Source organism: Panthera tigris, chromosome B4 (assembly GCF_018350195.1).
Source record: "Panthera tigris isolate Pti1 chromosome B4, P.tigris_Pti1_mat1.1, whole genome shotgun sequence".
Taxonomy (NCBI): Eukaryota; Metazoa; Chordata; class Mammalia; order Carnivora; family Felidae; genus Panthera; species Panthera tigris.
Window position 1 is genome coordinate 29,341,714 of NC_056666.1, and position 21,475 is coordinate 29,363,188.

The 21,475-nt window shown below is 37.0% G+C and overlaps 1 protein-coding gene across 8 annotated transcripts in view; it reads left to right on the forward strand.

The window, feature by feature from the left end:
- Window positions 1-21,475, forward strand: part of LOC102948481 (coiled-coil domain-containing protein 7-like) — a 227,246-nt gene that overhangs the window by 15,369 nt on the left and 190,402 nt on the right. For all 8 annotated transcript variants that reach the window (XM_042991369.1, XM_042991366.1, XM_042991395.1 and 5 more), the window contains exon 2: window positions 992-1,101. The gene's annotated coding sequence lies outside the window, so the exon portion shown is untranslated. The remainder of the gene's footprint in view (window positions 1-991; window positions 1,102-21,475) is intronic.

Below are 21,475 nucleotides of genomic sequence, written 5' to 3' on the forward strand. Positions count from 1 at the left end.
GATTAGAGAGAGAGGGAGACACAGAATCTGAAACAGGCTCCAGGCTCTGAGATGTCAGCACAGAGCCCGACGCTGGGCTCGAAATCAGTGAGATCATGACCTGAACCAAAGTCGGACGTTTAACCAACTGAGCCATCCAGGCACCCCAAAGTTGACTAATTTCTTAAGTTGCCTTCATTTTTAGTACCCTATTCTTATTTTTGTTAATACAATTTGTTTTAGGAATATATAGAAATATTAGCCTACTTCCAAAAATGAAAATATTTAAGAGGGAGAGATTTTTTTCCTGAAGCCACACCCTTGCATCCCCCAATTTATCCCTTCTGTTTTAAGTAAGTTGTTTTCTGGTTTATCATTCTTGTGTTTCATTTTGTAAAGGTAAGTGTCTCTATATTTTTCCCCTTATTTCCTCTTCTTTCTCACATGGATAGGTAAAAAACTAGATATCTACTTTTTTTTACTTTATTTTTCACTTAACATTCTCTCCAAGAAATTCTCCTGTCAAATTCTGGAGAAATTTTCTATTCATTATACAGTTGTATGTACAGCTGTTTGTATCATATTATATATCACTGTTTATGTCATACCATAGTTTATAGTATATTTCTTCAGTTATTCAAACAGTAATCTATGCTTGAACACTTAGGTGGTTTTGAATATTATGCAGTTACAAGTGAAGCTATAAGTAACCTGTGCATATGTGTTTTATTGTTTGGTATCTCTTTATCTTAGGCTAAGTTTATATTAGCTTAAGAAAACTCGAACTGATGTTTAATTTCTATAAATGTTTATGAAATAATAAGAGTATAAAAATACTCATCAAAACTTTTCTCACCATTTTCATATCATATCTTGCATTATGGTATTTTTGGCTTTATCAAAATGAGGGAAAATTCTGCTGTACACTTGTATAAATTTGAAGTTTAGGTACTTCATAATGGATCTGATGGTTTTTTTTCTATTTAATGGCCTAAATGCATTTCTTTTATAGGTTATGATGAATTACCAAATGAAGAGCTTGTGCTTGAGCATCAAGATTTAGTGTCAAAAACCCAAATGCAAGTAGAGAAACAAAAAACTCCTGGAAGAAAAGATTCACTAGTAAGTATTAAAAAAAACCTTGCATATTAATTTAAATTAAACTCATCAGAGGGTTTTTTTCCGTTGGTTCATGAGAATGTAGGTCAGCATGTGTTTTGTAGAAATGTTACATGTTGATATAAAGTGTGAATTCCCTGCAGTGCCTGGCTCAGTCAGTTAAGCATCTGACTCTTGATTTCAGCTCAGTTTTGTGGGATTGAGCCCCATGTCAGGCTCCATGCTGTCAGTGCAGAGCCTGCTTGGAATTTTCTCTCTCCCTCTTTCTCTGCCCCTCCCCTGCTCATATACTTGCACATGTTCTCTCTCTCTCAAAATGAATGAATGAATGAATGAATTAATTAATTAAAAAGTGTGAGTACCCTAAGATAATTAGAGATCAAAAACAAGATTATTGATTGGAATTTCTGATTAAGACTCTTCCACAGCAATGTGTCATGTACTCAGTACCCACCAAGGGCAATAGTAGGCCAATAATTGCCTCACAAAGGGTATGTACCTTTCAGCCAAACCTGGGAGATTACTGGTCCAAAAGGTCAATGGGTTCTTCAGACCTGTGTCAGTGTCTTTTGCGATAGGTTTCAGTGGATGTACAGATATATTATTGAGATCAGTAACTCAGAAACCAAATGGGGATCAGAGCAGTTCAAGGAAAAGCGGCTTGAGTGGCCTATTGGAGGTACTCTATAACATCTTGTTGGCTGGGTCTCCATCAAAGGTAACAGCCCTTCTGCTAGCCCCATAAATATGTGCTATGAAACCTCTTTGGGTAGAAAGTATCAGTAGTCAAAGTAGTCCCACCAATATTCAAACTCTTGTTATAATTTGGGGAAGAGAAGGCCAAAAGATTCACAAACATCTTCTTTGGAATAAGATGTCTTATCTCATACAGATCCTTCCCTGGAATTTCACTTGGATACTAGGTCCTTGTACCTTTTTTATATTAATGACCCAGCCATATTGCCCCATATGGATCAGCACGATATGCAGTCCTTGATGGATAGTGTCCTTGTTTGCGCCCACCAGAAGGATGTCATCAATATAGTGAACGGCTAGTATTCCCTCTGCAAATGGGACTTTTTCCAGATCCTGCCCTATACATTGGTGACAGACAGATGGGGACTTTAAGGAGACTTGTGGAAGGACATTAGTGGCATATTTCAACCAATTTTACAAGGGTAAATTGATCCTGGTCATTAGCATGAAGAGGGATGTTTTAAAGGGAGTTCAAGATGTTGGTTGCTGTATACCAAGTTCCTTCATCTTCAGTAATAGCTTCTATGACAGTGCCAGTGTCAGCACCACAATGTCAGTGGTACAAATACTTTGTAGAGCCTTAATCAGTCTCTAGGCACCCAAAAGTTTTGTGCACAGGCTAGATGAGGCAATTTAATTGAGAAACAGTCTACAAAATTTGTTTGCCTCCTTAAACTCAGTAACAAGGGCAGTTATTTTTTTTTATACCCAGGCAGTCAGTATTGTTTTTGGTAGATATTAAAATTTTTTTTAATGTTTATTTATTTTTTTAGAGACAGAGAGAGAGAGAGAGGGAGAGAGAGAGCATGAGTGGGGGAGGGGAAGAGAGAGAGGGAGACACAAAATCCAAAGCAGGCTCCAGGCTCTGAGCTGTCAGCGCAGAGCCTGACGCAGGGCTTGAACCCACAAACCGTGAGATCATGACCTGAGCCAAAGTCAGATGCTTAATCAAGCAAGCCACCCAGGCACCCTGTTTTTGGTAGATATTGGCACTAGGTTCTGGTAGTTCTGTGGCTCAGGATCTTCCATAAGCTCCATTAAAATGCCCTAACTGCAGAAAATTCTGTCAGTACTTGGGAGTGAATATGAGTGGTGGATCACATAGATAATGTATCTATGTATACCAATAATATATTCATTAGTAGAGGCAATAATAATGGAATCCACCATAGTCTGGCCTAGAAAAGGTTTTTAGTGTTGGGTGGCTCCAAACCAGGGAGCATTATCTATTTCTTTCTCATGTTGATACCAGGGTTTGTGGGGATCATGGTTACCAGTACAGCAATATTCAAAAGACCCAAGAAATGGAATTGTCATCCTGCCCCACCTGTCTATTGAACTTTGTCCTTGGAATAGGTCTTTATATCTCTATTGGGAATATAGACGTTTTGATATAACTCCTAGTTTTATTTATTTTTGAAAGCTGAGATCAGGGTGAATGTATATGGGTTTCTCTGATTCATTTCAAGATTCACTGTAGTGATAGTAGAGGAAATAACACTTGTATTCATAGTGGCATTATGTAGACACTAGTGAGTTTACATGTTATGTCCTTCATGGCCCATAATCTTACCATGAGTACCTTGGTAAAGAGACAATCAATCTATTCCTTTGAGACCCCACTGTATGGTAATCAGACCCAATGATCTTAAGCAAGGACATTGCCTATATCATCCAGTAGAGGGTGTATTATTACCATTTTTACATCACTCTTTGTCTTGGCAGCAGCCAAATTTTGCATTTTCAAAATGTGTCAATTAAGATCTAAGTGTCACAACTGATTGACACACATTATGAGTAGGTTTGTGCTCCATGACCAGTAGTATTGAAGGAAGCGAATCTAGAAACACGAAACTAGTCAACAATCTGATCATATATTCTTCTCACTCTTTTATGTACCTAAGAGGCTACCTGGCTTTCTGGAAGACAGTTATCCATATTTTTCATTATGGAAACTCATTACTTGTGGACCCAAACAAGTAATGAGTCTATTACTACTACCCAGATGATGATGGAGATGATTTCAGTTTTTTGCATCATTTTATATTTCTTTCCATTTTTTTCCTTATCCCGAGGCAAAGTGGCTACTGTCAGCACACTCTGAAATAGATGGTCTGTAGGGAGTAATGCACCTCACAGGATGCCTTTATCACTTATTATATTTAATAAGATTGCCTCCTTCATTATGCAGGCAAACTACTTAAGTCTGTAAGATCTCATCAGATCACTGAACAAAGTTATTCCAAAGACCTTTACATTCTTTTTCAGTAAAAGTGTGAGTCTTAAAAACTTGCTGTGATTTGTGCTATCAGTGTTAGGACAGAGTTCACAATAGCCATAGAGTACAACTCAGCTTGCAGGGTCTGGTGACTTTTGGTCTTATAATTATTAGCTACGGAATTGCTTTTCTAGCTTTTTTAAAGTCTCTCTGTTAGATCTCTAATTTAACTCACCAGGGTAACTTAGCCAGAATTTTGGAGGCTAAAGTGAAAGACAAATGTTCCCCTCAAACTGAAAGTATTATTTAACAATCCATTAGAACTTTCTGAGAGTGTTCTGTGGCATCTACCAGCACTTTCTGAAACTCATTGGTACGCCTGGCAACGTGCTTGATTGGATCCTCAGACGTTTCAATGATCTATTTGCAAGGTCCAAGAGTGACCCATGTCTTTCTTAACACTCCCAAAGGTGTTTTGCCAATTTTGCTTTTTCAGAAAAGCATTATGTTTCATTGACCACTTTGCTCAGTTGTGCGAATTTGTGAGAGAGAGCTGCCAGTTGTCAGGTTGGTCAATTAAGATAACAATCCACTTACTGTGATAGTATAAGCAAGAGTCTAAACAGAAAAGAGCTGAGACTCTACCAACCTTTCATTTTTCCCACAGAACAGTACTGGGTAAGGGTCAGGTATCTCATCATAGACAGGAGTGGAGAAAGGAAACATTTCTCTGCATCCCCTGATGCAGAAAGGTCACTGATGTTTTAAGGACCATGGGCCCAGGGAAAGTTAGAAGGTTCAGAGTTTGGAGTAAGTAAATATGTTATACTGAGTCAGAGAAAAGTGTCCCCCAGGTCTACTTGCTAAGGTAGTCTGGGTATAGACACATGAACAGTACAGTGTCTCAGCTAAGGATTACTCCTCTATAAGGAGGCTCTGAATGGAGGTGCCTGCGTGAGAATGCAGATCTCTCATGTGTAAGATCATGGTCAGCCAGAAGTGGAGGTAAGTGTTAGCTTTAGTCATTGACTGCAACTACCTCTAGTGCCTTCAGTGCACTTGCTGTGCATCCAATGAGTGCGAGGTAGGAAATTTTACCCCATAATGACTTCCAGGTAAAGTCTTTGTAATTGCCTATGATAAAGGCTGAAAGATCACATATAGGATTTTGACCTGGAATTGGAACACTGGTATATACACACACACGTGTGTGTATTCATAAACAAAGAGACCTACATACACACACAAATGACCACATGTGCATATACATATACATACATAGACATATTTAGAAATCACGAGTTCTTACAGACATTTTCAATTCCAGTTACTTCATTCAGGACTTATTATTGCCTTTCTCCATTTCATATATGTAGTCACAGTGTGAATTCTAACTTTGAGCAACATGAACACATTTATACTTTTGCTTTGTCCTATAATACTTCTAAAATTGATTCACAGCTATTTACCTGATAGCACTAGAAAGAGGCGAAACTACTAAAAATTTTGTGGATGTTTACACACCCCACTCTCTTGCCTAAGACTGAAGGTGTATGTCAAATACTGGTGATTGATTACTTGGGTACGTCCTTGTTTTTTCCATCATTAGGTTCATTAAGTTTGCTTTCAACTTTAGTCTTCCTTCTCATATTTAAAAGTTATTTTTTGGAATAAGTAAAAATGAATTTTCAAAAGTGATAAATATGCAAAAAGAGATATATAAAGTATCTTTCTTTTCCTTACATTACTCAGTCCTCATCCTTCTCTTATAGGTATCCAATTAAATTGTTTTCTAGTTTGTTCTTTAATATTTCATTAAAAAAAAAACCTGTCTTCCCGTTCTCTTTATTTCTATGTTACCTTCTTTCTTTTACAAAAGGTAGCATGCTAGGTATTCTCTATTTCACAGTTTTTTTCCACCTAACATTAGCTTCTAGAAATCCTCCCAATTCATTTTGTAGAGATCTTTTGTATTCCTTTTATAGCAGTCAGTTAGGATCTGACTCTTGATTTTGGCTTAGGTCATGATCTCACAGTTCATGAGATCAAGCCCTGCTTTGGACTTCACAGTGACAGCATGGAGCCTGCTTGGAATTCTCTCTCCCTCTCTCTCTGCTCCTCCCCTGCATGCTCTCTCTCTCTCTCTCTCTCTCTCTCTGTCAAAATGAATAAAATAAATTTTAGAAAACAAACCTAAAAAAGAGAATACTATGAGAAATTATATGCCAACAAACTAGGCAATCTGGGAGAAATTAGCAAATTCCTAGAAACTCACAAACAACCAAAACTGAAACAGGAAGACATAGAAAATTTGAACAGGCTCATAGCCAGCAAAGAAATTGAATCAGTAATCAAAAGTATCCCAATAAACAAGATTCCTGGGCCAGATGGCTTCCCAGGGGAATTCTACCAGACATTTAAAGCAGAGTTAGTACATATTCTTCTCAAATTGTTCCAAAAATAGAAACAGAAGGAAAGTTTCCAGATTCATTCTATTTAGGCCAGCATTACCTTGATCCCAAAACCAGATAAAAATCCCACTAAAAAGGAAAATTACAGGCCAATATCCCTGATGAGGATGGATGCAAAAATTCTCAACAAGATACTAGCAAATCAAATACAACATTATATTAAAAGAATTATTTACCATGATCAAGTGGGATTTATTACTGGGCTATAGGACTGGTTCAATATACCCAAATCAATCAATGTGATACACCTCATTAGTAAAAGAAAAGATAAGAACCATATGATTCTGTCAATAGATGCAGATAAAGCGTTTGACAAAAAGCAGCATCCATTCTTGATAAAAACTCTCAACAAAGTAGGGATAGATGGAAGATACCTCAACAACATAAAGGTCATATACAAAAGACCCACAGCTAATATCATCTTCATTGGGAAAAATGTGAGAGCCTTTCCCCTATGGTCAGGAAGAAGACAAGGATGCCCACTCTTACCATTACTATTTAACATAGTACTCAGCCTCAGCAATCAGACAACAAAAAGAAATAAAAGGTATACAAATCAGCAAGGAAGAAGTCAAACTTTTCACTGTTTTCAGATGACCAAATACTGTATGTAGAAAACCCAAAAGACTCCACCAAAAAATTTCTAGAACTAATACACGAATTCAGGAGAGTCACAGGATATAAAATTAACATGCAGAATGCATTTAATATTTACCAGTAGTGAAGCAGCATAACAAGGAATAAATCCCATTTACAATTGCACCAAAAACAATGAGATACTTAGGAATAAACCTAACTAAAGAGGTAAAAGATCTGAAAACTATAGAAGACTTATGAAAGAAAGTGAAGAGGAAAAACATTCCATGGTCATGGACTGAATGAACAAATACTGTTAAAATGTCTATACTACCCAAAGCAATTAGCACATTTAACACAGTTGCTATCAAATGCCACTAGCATTCTTCACAGAGCTAGAGCAATTCTAAAATTTGTATGGAACCACAAAAGACCCCAAATAGTCAAAACAATCCTGCTAGAAACAAAACTGGAGGCATTATGATTCCAGACTTCAGGCTATATTACAAAACTGTAGTCATCAAGATAGTATAGTATTGGCAAAAATAGACACATAGATCAATGAAACAGAATATAAAACCCAGAAATGGACCCACAACTATATGGCCAACTAACCTTTAACAAAGGAGGAAAGAATATCCAATGGAAAAAAGACAGTCTCATTCAGCAAATGGGGCTGGGAAAATTGGACTGCAACATGCAGAAGGATAAAACTGGACTACTTTCTTCACTGTACACAAAAATAAATTCAAAATGGATTAAAGACCTAAATGTGAGACAGGAAACCATTAAAATCCTACCGAAGAACACAGGCAGCAACCTCTGACTTTGGCCAAAGCAACTTTTTACTAGACATGTCACCGAAGACAAGTTGAACTACCTATAATTAATTGAGATTCCAGAAACCGCAAATCTCATGCATAGGTCATTTGGTGAAACTTTGTCTTCCTGAAGCACACAATGAGGGCAGGTATTTTTTTTCCCTCAGGAATTTGTTTTTGAGCAACAAAAGCATCAGGGGCTGGTAGGTGAGTTAGGCACACAGCCTTCAACATATCCCACTAAAGTAGCCTTAACTGAAACATTTCCTTTCAAGGAAAGCAGAGGTTCACATAGACAATGCATTTGTACATTGCATTTATACAATGCATTTATACATATAATGTAGTGGGCACCATAATAGTGGAGGTCTGTGGTGGCCCACTGGTCCTACCCATAGTCAAATTAGGATAGGAGTCCTGGTGACAGTGGCTTCATACTCTAAGCCAGAAAGGATTATCTATTTTCCCTTCATTCTGGTGTCATAGGTTGTGTATATCAGAAACACCTTTGTGCCAGTATCCAAAAGGTCACCCCCAGTGCAGTTCTTCTCCATGTCCCCATTGAACTCTGACTTTGGTATAGGGCCTTCCTTCCCTGGTGAGGACATAGAGCCTTTGGCCTGATACATAGTTTTGTTTATGTTTAAAAACTGAAAGTTCTGGTTTAAGGTTTGCAGGATTTTTCATTCATATCAAGATTTACTGGGGAAGGAAATAGCACTTAATATTAATCATAGAGCTATCACTCTGAAGACTTTAGGGGCTTCATTTTGCACCCTCAAAGGCATGCTATGGTCCTGAGCTCCTTGGTAGACATCCCATCTACTTCTCAACTCAGAAAACATTGTTAAGTAGCAAGATCCAAAGATCACTCCAGGAAGACCATTACTTGGGGTGTCTAGGAGTATGTATATGATTACCCTTTTTATGTCACTCTCTCTGATGGTCTATATCTAGTATTTTGTCAGTAGTTTTTTACATGCCCCCAGATTTGTTAGTTATGATCCAAATTGTGTATAGACAAATTGACCTGAACTTATAGGGAGGTTTAATTGAGCTTGATAATCAGCAACAGTTGCATGAATGAACCTAGAAGTCTGAGTCTAGTTAATAATCTTATCATGGACTTTTCTCATTCTCTCTTTGTAGAACAAAGGTGACACGAATATGGTTTGTGGGACTGCTAAAGCACTCTGCAAGAGTGGTCCAAACATATTTTAGTCACAGGGAGCTCATTACAGGTGGGTCAAATCTTTTGGAACCTAAATAGTACCCATTTGAGAGTAGAGAGGGTCTTTGGTGTTTGCATCTCATTTATTCCCTTTCTTCTACTTTCTTGGGCAAAGTGGCCCTTGTCAGGGTATTCTGAAGGTGGGATTCTATAGTTAGTTACTCCAAAAGGTACCACTTTCCCTTACTTCCTTTAATAAGATTTACCTCCTTCATTGTGAAGGCAAGCTACTCAGCCTCTAAAGTCTCTTCAGACACCTGGGAAAAGCAGTACTGAAGGGTTCTGTATTCTTTTTCATTAAAAAACTAGTCTCTATAACTAGCTGCATCATGGGTATTCGTTGGTGCCAGGGACTTGCTTAGAGCATCTACAACTCTGCTCACAGACTCTCTGATGACTTTTAATCTCATCAGTGGATAATCATAAGTTATAGCCCCAAAATTGCTTCCCTAGCTTTCTCAGAGCCACCTCTGTTGAATCTCTAATTTGACTACTACATGGCATCTTGGCCATGTAGACAGGGGCTAAAGAGAAGGACAGTTGGTACCCCGCAGAACTGAAATGCTTACAGAAAGTATTTGCTACTACTTTCCAAGACCAAACTGCATTGCAGACCAAACTGCATTGGACCCACTGGCATGGCTGATGAAGTGTACCTCCAGACTTCCAAAGTCTTGCAAACCAGAAGTCTGTGGACTTCTCTATTATCTTCCAAAAGTGGCTCCATGGAATCTTCTGGATTTTTGTTTTTCCAGAATAATATTGCACTTAATTGACTATCCTGTTTTCTGTGCCAACTTGTCATAGATAGAGTTCCCAGATGTCTGTGTAGTTACATAAGACAATAAGCCAAATTCAATGTAACAATTAAGGCTTTATTCACTTACTGTGATTAGATTAAAAGATTAAATAGGAAAGGGAACTGGCTCCCTAGTGTTCATTTCTTTCCATAGAATGGCACCAAGAAAGGGACAGTTGTATCAGTGTAGAAAGGGACATCATTTCACTTTTGAAGGGGTTCCAAACATAAAGGTCCTGTTGTTCTCTGGATCTTGGGACCAGGGAAAGGAGGTAGAAAGTCTAGGAGGGAAAAACCAAATACTGAGTTAGAATGGATAAATAATATCTTCAAGGTCCCCTAATAGGTCAGTTTTGGCAGAGGTACTTGAAAAGTGTCTCCACTAAAGCCATTCACCTCTCATAAGTAGCCCTCTGAATGCAGGTGTCTAGGATAGGAATGCAGAAATATGTAAGAACATGGATAGCCCAGAAGGACATGAATCCTTGACAATAACTCCTTTCAGAGACTGCAATGCACTGGCTATCAGATGTAGAGAAGGCAGCTTTCTCTTATGAGGCATATCATTATATATTTATATAATGTGTATATAAATATAAATAAATATGTATATATATGTATATATAGTGTGTGTATATATGTATATGTATATATACATGCACAGATATATTTAGAAATATGTGTTAGTTAACTAAAATTTTCCTCCAGTCCTTTATTGTGATTTGAAGAGGAATTTGAGGTCTTCCACGGGTTCACAGGAATAAGAATGCACATTAGTTTGCTCATTAATTTACTGTTGATTGGGTTTTGGGGTGATGGGGGGGTTTGGAGCTGATGGCCAAGAAAGAATTCTTGAAGACATCTTTCTTGCAAAAAGATGATTTTATTAAAGCACAGGACAGGACCCGTGGGCAGAAAGAGCTGCACTGGGGTTGTGACAGGTAACTGATTATATACACTCAGGTTGGGAGGGGGTTAGGGATAGAGTAAGTCTCTAAGGTATTTTGGAAGCAAGATTTCCAGGACCTTGAGGAGCTAGCTGTGTAAGACAAATGACATTTGTTACCATTTAGGAAAACCTCAGTCATGAGACCCTTCAGATGTATATCATGGGGCCATAAACTTGAAGTATGATTGCCAGCATATATCTTGGGGTGTTGAGATAAAGGAAGTTTTGAAGGAATTTTTGTATGCTAAAGTAGACTCAAAGGACCCTGGGAGGTCTGGATAATGTTAAGCCAAGATACCCTTTTGCCCCTGGCAAAGTGTCATTATCAAGGCAGCTGAGCTCCTAGAGGGAGGTCACTTTGCCTGTTTCAAGGACTTGTTAATGGGCTGTAGGCAGTAAGAGAATTTAATTTTTCATTTGCCTTAGTTTTCCATGTCAATGTAGCAAGCACTTAAACCCCTTTCCTTTGTTTGTGGGTAGCGAGGAATGTCCAAGGAATATCACACGTATCCCATGTGGGCAGGAGTGTGTGTGTGTGTGTGTGTGTGTGTGCGCGCGCACGTGCACTATTAGCTGGTATGTACTTTGCCCTCAGCTTGCCCCATGCTCCCTCACCACTGTAAAGGAGGTATAGGTTTTATTCTAGATATATGAGCCCATTAAGAGTGCCCCTTTAACTTTACTTCAGTGGGAGTACATAATATGACCCAGTAGGGGCCCTTCCACCTTTGAATTAAATCCCCTGATATATATTAGACTTCCAATCCTTTAAATAAACCAGGTCTACTGGGTTTATATGGGGTAGGTTTCTAGTAGCTGCTAGATCAGGTTTAGGGAGGATATGATTTGTACATTTAGAGATTTATGAATGAACCCAGCCTCAAGTGAATAATTTAATAAAGCACTGTAGTCTTTTTCTATTGATAGGTCTTCAATGAGAAAAGGATTTTTATATACAATTGTTGGAGGAATTGATCCCATTTTCCAATTGTTTAAATAGTCACTGCCCATGAGATTCTGTTATTTTCCCCACAGAATAACAAGCAAGAAGATTGTCCATGCCTATGCTATTTTGACAATGTTTTTTGAAGTTTACCTCAAGTTGTCTAGTTTAAGCAAACAACAAATATCTAAAGACAATCAGAACCAGAATTTAACATCCATAAAATTGTGTCATTGAAACATAGTTTTTCCAATTACCCTCATTTCCAGATAGTCAAATCAAGACTAATTCACTTTAAAAAAATTTTTTTAATGTTTATTTATTTTTGAGAGAGAGAGACAGACAGACAGATAGAGTGTGAGTGGGGGAGGGGCAGAGAGAGAGGGAGACACAGAATCCAAAACAGTCTCCAGACTCTGAGCTGTCAGCACAGAGGCCGACATGGGGCTCAAACTCACAAACTGTGAGATCGTGACCTGAGCTGAAGTCAGATGCTTAACCAACTGACCCACCCAGGTGCCCCTAGACTAATTCATTTTTGGTGTGCCTGGGTGGCTCAGTCAGTTAAAGGTTTGACTTCAGCTCAGGTCATGATCTCACAGTTTGTGAGTTCGAGCCCCATGTTGGGCTCTGTGCTAACAGCTCAGAGCCTGAAGCCTGTTCAGATTCTGTGTCTCCCTTTCTCTGCCCCTCCCCAGCTTGCACTCTGTCTCTCTGTCTTTCTCAAAAATAAACATTAAAAAAATTTTTAAAAAAAGACCAATTTGTTTGTAAAACAAATCCAGTTTTAACATAATTGGCTTAATCACATAAGCATAGCAAAAATAGTGATTGGTCATATAGATCTTTAAAATTTGCTTTGCTGGAACTTTTTCTAAGGAATCTAGATTGAACTTTTAGTAGCCTCTCCAGGCCAGAAGCTAAGCCAAGTATTTGCCATCAGATATGCTTGCAATACCTGTTGATTTGGGCAAATTCCTCTTCACAATGTCCCCCAAATATCTTGATCTTCCTGCACCTGCCAGAAAGTGACATTCTTCCACCTGGTAAGGCTGCTGGGAACTCTGTAAGTAAGGTATCAGGCCAATATTTCCAAGGGACTTTATTGGCTACATGCTTCATAAAGTCAACCTTAGTTCCTGAAAGCTGTATGGTCACATCTGATTCTATGCATATCTCTCAAATATGACATTCCAGTCAAAGCCTTGGCAAAATAACCAATGTTTCCAGTAGTGTCCTGGTACAAGAAGAAGATTCTTATTGAACTTATGCAAATAAGTATGATTGCCATGGAAGAAAGAACCCTCACTGAGCTTGTGAATTTCAGAGGGTTCGGGTAGAGAAAAAAGTTAAACACTTTAGTTTTTTTATAAGTGAAAACTTTATCACATTTTTGTATATTACAGACCTCTTAAGAGGAAGTTTCCTTAATCTATAAAAGCAAATATTAGAGAACCAGCAATTTTTCCAATAAGAGTCACAAAAACTGACACAAAGACTCAAAAATGGACACAGTTAAGGGTCTGATAAGAGATTACAGTATAGCTGGCAAGGAAATCCAGTTATTTCTGTGGCACATAACACTTCAATAGTTAGGATATCAAGTGATGACCTTATAGCAGAAAATATTGAAACTTTAAGAATTGCATATAATCTCTAGAATAAAGCATTTACCCAAATGTAACCTAAGACTTACTATTTGTTTAATGGTGCTTCCAGAGTAACTTAACATACCAAACAAACAAGCCTAATTAATCAAAAGGACTTCATTTACAATTTAAATCTTGGGGAATTTTGTTTAAAAACCTCAGAAAGTTATAAAGTACAAAGCATGTTTACCATTTAATTAAGATAGACATGTCTTTGGAGTTATCAGCACCAAATATGAAACTTATTCTATCTAGGTTTGCTGAAGGTCAAATAAGCTCATGTTATCTGTTACAATTTGTTAGCAAAAAGATGGCTTAAAATGATGCTTAATTCTGTCTGTAAGTTTTCAGGAGTAATTAAGATAGTTTTCAAAGTCTTTGGTAACCAGAAACTAAAGTTTTGCTTGCGTGATAAATGGGATTGAATTTTTTGGACATCTAGCACTTTTCCAAATGAGATAAAATGCTAAAGCATTAATTACTGAATTTGGGTTTGTGATTTTTTAATTTTTATTTCAGAGAGACTAAGAATATTTGGGTCTGATAGTATAGAGTCTATTTTAAAATCCAGTTTGTCCAATATAAGTATTGCTACTCTGGCTTTCTTTTGACATCCATTTGCATGACAAATGTTTCTCTTCCCCTCACTTTCAATCTGTAGCTGTCTTTAGGTTTCAAATGAGTCTCTTGTAGGCAGCATATAGATGGGTCTTGTTTTTATTAATCCATTCTGACACCCTATGTTTTTTGATTGGAATGATTAGTCCATTTACATTTAATGTAATTATTGATAAATATGTATTTATTACCATTTTGTTACTTGATTTGTGGTTGTTTCTGAAGAATTTCTCTGATCCTTTCTTGTTTTTCTCTCTTTCATGTTTTGCTGATTTTCTTTAATGATATATTTGGATTTCTTTCTCCTTATTCTTATATATTTATTAGAGGTTTTCCATATGGTTACTAGTAGGTTTGTATATAACCTCCTACAAATAGCAGTCTATATTAATTTGGTGGTCATTTATGTTTAAACCCCTTCTTTTCTCCTCTGCTCTGTACATTTTGGAAATATTTTATATCCTTTTTTGGTGAGTTCTTTCACAGATTGTTTATAGAAATATTCATTTTACTTGCTTTTGTGTTTCCTATGTTTATACTATCACTTTGGTCTCTCCTTTCTACTCACAGAATCCCCTTTAATATTTCTTGGAGGGCTTGTTTAGTGGTCATGAACTCCTTTACTTTTTGTTTGTCTGGGGAATTCTTTATCTATGTATTCTGAATGATACCCTTGCTGGATAGAGTATTCTTGCTTGCAGATTTTTTCCATTCATCACATTGAATATATCATGCCACTCCCTTCTGGCTTGCCAAATTTCTGTTGAAAAATCTCCTGCTAGCCTTATAAGTTTTTTTTTCTTGTAAGTTAATGACTTCTTTTGTCTTGATGCTTTTAAGATTTTTTTCTTTATCACTATATTTTGCAAATTTAATTACAATATGTCTTGGTGTTGCCCTGCTTTTGTTGATTTGATTGGAGTTCTCTCTGCCTCCTGGATCTGTGCCTCCTGTGCTTCCTTCCTCAGATTAGGGAAGTTTTCAACTATTATTTCTTCAAATAAATATACTTACCCCTTTTCTCTCCATTTTCTTCTGGCACTCTTATAATATAAATATTATTATGTTTGATGGGATCATTGGGTTCTCTAAGTTTATTCTTGTATTACACAATTCTTCTTTCTCTCTTTTGTTCAGCTTCATTGCTTATCGTTGCTTTGTTTTCCAGGTCATTAATTCATTCCTCTGCTTCTCCCAGCCTGCTATGCATTGCAACAAGCATGTTCCCAATCTCGTTTATTGCATTCTTCATCTCTGATTGATTCTTTTTTTTTAAGTCTTTCATCTCTGTGATAAGGGACTCACTGATGTCTTCCAGTCTCTTCTCAAGCATCAGTGAATATCATTAAGATCATTGTTTTAGATTTTATTAATTTCTTATTTTTATTTTTTTAAATGTAAATTATTGTCAAATTGGCTAACATACAGTGTGTAGAGTGTGCTCTTGGTTTTTGGGGTAGATTCCCATGGTTCATCACTTATATACAACACCCAGTGCTCATCCCAGCAAGTGCCCTCCTCAATGCCCATCACTCATTTTCCCCTCTCCCCCACCCTCCTATCCACCCTCAGTTTTTTCTCTGTATTTAAGAGACTCTTATGATTTGCCTCCTTCCCTCTCTGTTTGTAACTATTTTGTTCCCCTTCCTTCCCCCCATGGTCTTCTGTTAAGTTTCTCAAGATCCACATATGACTGAAAACATATGATATCTGTCCTTTTCTGACTGACTTATTTCACTCAGCATAATACCTTCCAGTTCCATCCATATTGCTTCAAATGGCATGATTTCATTCTTTCTAATTGCCAAGTAGTATTCCATTGTATATATAAACCACATCTTCTTTATCCATTCATAAATTGACGGACATTTAGGCTCTTTCCATAATTTGGCTATTGTTGAAAGTGCTGCTATAAACATTGGAGTACATGTGCCCCTATGAATCAGAACTCCTGTATCCTTTGGATAAATTCCTAGCAGTGTTATTTCTGAGTCATAGGGTAGTTCTATTTTTAATTTTTTGAGGAAACTCCACAGTTTTCCAGAGCAGCTGCACCAGTTTGCATTCCCACCAATAGTACAAGGGTTTCATTTCTCCACATCCTCACCAGCACCTGTAGTTTCCTGAGTTGTTAATTTTGGCCATTCTGACCGGTGTTAGGTAGTATCTCCATGTGGATTTGATTTTTATTTCCCTGATGATGAGTGATGTTGTGCAATGTATCATCTGTTGGTTGGCCATCTGGATGTCTTCTTTGGAAAAGTGTCTATTCCTGTCTTCTGCCCAATTCTTCACTGGATTTTTGTTTTTCGGGTGTTGAGTTTGGTAAGTTCTCTATAGATTTTGGATACTAAGCCTTCATACAATATGTCCTTTGCTAATATCTTTTCCCATTCCATCAGTTGCCTTTTAGTATTGTTGATTCTTTCCTTTGAGATGCAGAAAATTTTATCTTTTTTTCCCTTTCCTTTTAATTTTTGAATTTACATCCAAATTAGTTAGCATATAATGCAACACTGATTTCAGGAGTAGATTCCTTAATGCCCCTTACCCATTTAACCCATCCCCCCTCCCACAACCCCTCCCGTAACCCTCAGTTTGTTCTCCATATTTATGAGTCTCTTCTGTTTTGTCCCCCTCCCTGTTTTTGTATTATTTTTGTTTCCTTTCCCTTATGTTCATCTGTTTTGTCTCTTAAAGTCCTCATATGAATGAAGTCATATGATTTTTGTCTTTCTCTGACTTACTAATTTCACTTAGCATAATACCCTCCAGTTCCATCCATGTAGTTGCAAATGGCAAGATTTCATTCTTTTGGTTGCCAAGTAATGCTCCATTGTGTGTGTGCATATATATATATATATATATATATATATATATATGCACACACACAACCATTTTGACAGGTATAAGGTGGTATCTCATTGTGGTTTTGATTTGCATTTCCCTGATTTTCCTGATGTGGAGCATTTTTTCATGTGTCAGTTGGCATCTGGATGTCTTCTTTGGAGAAGTGTCTATTCATGTCTTTTGCCCGTTTCTTCACTGGATTATTTGTTTTTTGGGTATTGAGTTTGAGAAGTTCTTTATAGATTTTGGATACTAACCCTTTATGTGATATGTCATTTGCAAATATCTTCTCCCATTATGTCAGTTGCCTTTTAGTTTTGTTGATTGTTTCCTTCGTTATACAGAAGCTTTTTATTTTTATGAGGTCCCAGTAGTTCATTTTTGCTTTTGTTTCCCTTGCCTCCAGAGATGTGTTGAGTAAGAAGTTGCTGTGGCCAAGATCAAAGAGGTTTTTGCCGGCTTTCTCCTCAAGGATTTTGATGGCTTCCTGTCTTACATTGAGGTCTTTCATCCATTTTGAGTTTATTTTTGTGTATGGTGTAAGAAAGTGGTCCAGGTTCATTCTTCTGCATGACACTATCCAGTTTTCCCATCACCACTTGCTGAAGAGGCTGTCTTTAATCCATTCGATATTCTTTCCTGCTTTGTCAAAGATTAGTTGGCCATATGTCTGTGGGTCCATTTCTGGGTTCTCTATTCTGTTCCATTGATCTGAGTTTCTGCTCTTGTGGCAGTACCATACTATCTTGATGATTACAGCTTTGTAGTATATCTTGAAGTCTGGGATTGTGATGCCTCCTGCTTTGGTTTTCTTTTTCAAGATGCTTTGGCTATTCAGGGTCTTTTCTGGTTCCATACAAATTTTAGGATTGTTTGTTCTAGCTCTGTGAAGAATGCTGGTGTTACTTTGATAGGGATTGCATCGAATATGTAGATTGCTTTGGTTAGTATCGGCATTTTAACAATATTTGTTCTTCCTATCCAGGAGCATGGAATCTTTTTCCATTTTTTTGTGTCTTCTTCAATTTCTTTCATAAGCTTTCTATAGTTTTCATTGTATAGATTTTTCACCTCTTTGGTTAGATTTATTCCTAGGTATTTTATGTTTTTTTGTGCAACTGTAAATGGGATCTATTCCTTGATTTCTCTTTCTGTTGCTTCATTGTTGGTGTATAGGAATGCAACCAATTTCTGTGAGTTTATTTTATATCCTGCAACTTTGCTGAATTCATGAATCAATTCTATCAGTTTTTTGTGGAATGTTTTGGGGTTTCCATATAAAGTATCATGTCATCTGTGAAGAGTGAAAGTTTGACCTCCTCCTGGCCAATTTGGATGTCATTTATTTCTTTGTGTTGTCTGACTGCAGAGGCTAAGACTTCCAATACTATATTGAATAACAGTGGTGAGAGTGGACATCCCTGTCTTGTTCCTGACCTTAGGGGGAAAGCTCTCATGTTTTCCCCATTGAGGATGATATTAGCATGGGGTTGTTCATATATGGCTTTTATGATCTCGAGGTATGATCCTTCTCTCCCTACTTTCTTGAGGGTTTTTATCAAGAAAGGATGCTGTATTTTGTGAAATGCTTTCTCTGCATCCATTGAGAGAATCATATGGTTCTTGTCCTTTCTTTTATTGATGTGATGAATCTCGTTAATTGTTCTGTGGATATTGAACCAGCCCTGCATCCCAGTTATAAATCCCACTTGGTCGTGGTGAATAATTTTTTTTAATGTATTGTTGGATCCAGTTGGCTAATATCTTGTTGAGGATTTTTGCATTCATGTTCATCAGGGAAATTGGCCTATAGTTCTCCTTTTTAGTGGGGTCTCTGTCTGGTTTTGGAATCAAGGTAATGCTGGCTTCATAGAAAGAGTTTGGAAGTTTTCCTTCCATATCTATTTTTTGGAACAGCTTTAAGAGAATAGGTGTTAAGTCTTCCTTAAATGTTTGGTAGAATTCCCCTGAAAAGCCATCTGGCCCTGGACTCTTGTTTTTTGGGAAATTTTTGATTTCTAATTCGATTTCTTTACTGGTTATGGGTCTGTTCAAATTTTCTATTTCTTCCTGTTTCAGTTTTGGTACTGTATATGTTTCTGGGAATTTGTCCATTTCTTCCAGATTGCCCATTTTATTGGCATATAATTGCTGATACTATTCTCTTATTATTGTTTTTATTTCTGCTGTGTTGGTTGTGATTTCTCCTCTTTCATTCTTGATTTTATTTATTTGGGTCCTTTCCTTTTTCTTTTTGATCAAACTGGCTAGTGGTTTATCAATTTTGTTAATTCTTTCAAAGAACCAGCTCCTGGTTTCATTGATCTGTTCTACTGTGTTTTTTTTGTTGTTGTTGTTATTGTTGTTTTGGTTTCAATAGCATTAATTTCTGCTCTAATCTTTGTTATTTACTGTCTTCTTCTGGTTTTGGGTTTTATTTGCCGTTGTTTTTCCAGCTCTTTAATGTGTAAGGTTAGGTTGTGTATCTGAGACCTTCCTTCTTTAGGAAGTCCTAGATTGTTATATACTTTCTTCTTATTACAACCTTTGCTGCATCCCAGATGTTTTGGGTTGTGGTGTTATCATTTTCATTGGCTTCCACGTACTTTTTAATTTCATCTTTAACTTCCTGGTTAGCCCATTCATTCTTTAGTAGGATGTTCTTTAGTCTCCAAGAATTTGTTAACTTTCCAAATTTTTTCTTCTGGTTGATTTTGACTTTCGTTGGGTTGTGGTCTGAAAATAGGCATGGTATGATCTTGATCTTTTTGTACTTGTTGAGGGTTGATTTGTGTCCCAGTATGTGGGTTATTCTGGAGAACATTCCATGTGCACTGGAGAAGAATGTATATTCTGCTGCTTTAGGATGAAATGTTCTGAATATATCTGTTAGGTCCATCTGGTCCAATGTGTCATTCAAAGCCATTGTCTCCTTGTTGATTTTCTGATTAGATGATCTGTCCATTGTTTTACATGGGGTGTTGAAGTCCCCTACTATTATAGTATTAATATCAATTAGTTTCTTTTTGTTTGTGATTAATTGATTGATATATTTGGTTATTCCACATTTAGAGCATAAATGTTTATAATTGTTAGGTCTTCTTGATGGATAGACCCTGTAATTATGATATAATGCCCTTCTTCATCTCTTGATACAGTCTTTATTTTAAAGTCTAAATTATCTGAGATAAGTATGGATACTCTGGCTTTCTTTTGTTGAACATTAGCATGATAGATGGTTCTCTACCCCATTACTTACAATCTCAAGGTGTCTTTAGGTCTAAAGTGGGTCTCTTGTAAACAGCATATAGATGGATCTTGTTTTCTTATCCATTCTGTTACCCTATGTATTTTTATTGGAGCATTTAGTCCATTGACGTTTAGAGTGAGTACTGAAAGATATGAATTTATTGCCATTATGGTGCTTGTAGAGTTGGAGCTTCTGGTGGTATTCTCTAGTCCTTTCTAGTCTTTGTTGCTTTTGGTGTTTGTTTGTTTGTTTGTTTGTTTTCATGTTTTCTCCCCTCAGAGAGTCCCCATTAAAATTCCTTGCAGGGCTGGTTTAGTGGTCACAAACTCCTTTAATTTTTGTTTGTCTGGGAAAATTTAATCTCTCCCTCTATTTTGAATGACAGCTTTGCTGGATATGGAATTCTTGGCTGCATGGTTTTCTGATTCAACACATTGAATATATCCTACCACTCTTTTCTGGCCTGCCAAGTTTCTGTGCATAAATCTGATGCAAACTGGATGTATCTTCCCTTGTAGTTTAATGACTTTTTCCCCTTGCTGCTTTCATGATTCTTTCCTTGCCTGAGTATTTTGTGAATTTGACTATGATATGCCTTGTTGATAGTTGGATTTTGTTGAACCTAACAGGAGTCCTCTGTGCTTCCTGGAATTTGATGTCTATGTCTTTCCCCAGGTTAGAAATGTTTTCCACTATGATTTGTCCACACAACCCTTCTATCCCTTTCTCTCTCTCTTTATCTACTGGGACCCCTATGATTCTGATGTTGTTCCTTTTTAATGAGTCACTGATTTCTCTAATTCTTAAAGCATGCTCTTTTGCCTTAGCCTCCCTCTTTTTTCTGCTTCATTGTTCTCCATAAGTTTTTCCTCTGTATCACTCTGCCTCATCCATCCTTGCCACTGTGGCATCCTTTCGAGATTGCAGCTCAGTTATGGCATTTTTATTTCATCCTTACTAGCTTTTACTTCTTTTATCTCTGCCGAAAGGGATTCTAATCTATTTTCAACTCCAGCTAGTATTCTTATTGTCGTGATTCTAAATTCTGTTTCAGACATCTTGTTTGTATCTGTGTTGGGTAATTCCCTGGCTGTTGTTTCTTCCTGCTCTTTCTTTTGGGGTGAATTCCTTCGTTTCATCATTTTGAAGGAAGAAAAGGAATTAAGGAGGTAAAAAATTTAAAAAATTAAAATTAAAAAAATTTTAAATTAAAAAATTAAAAACCACACACACACACACAAAAAAA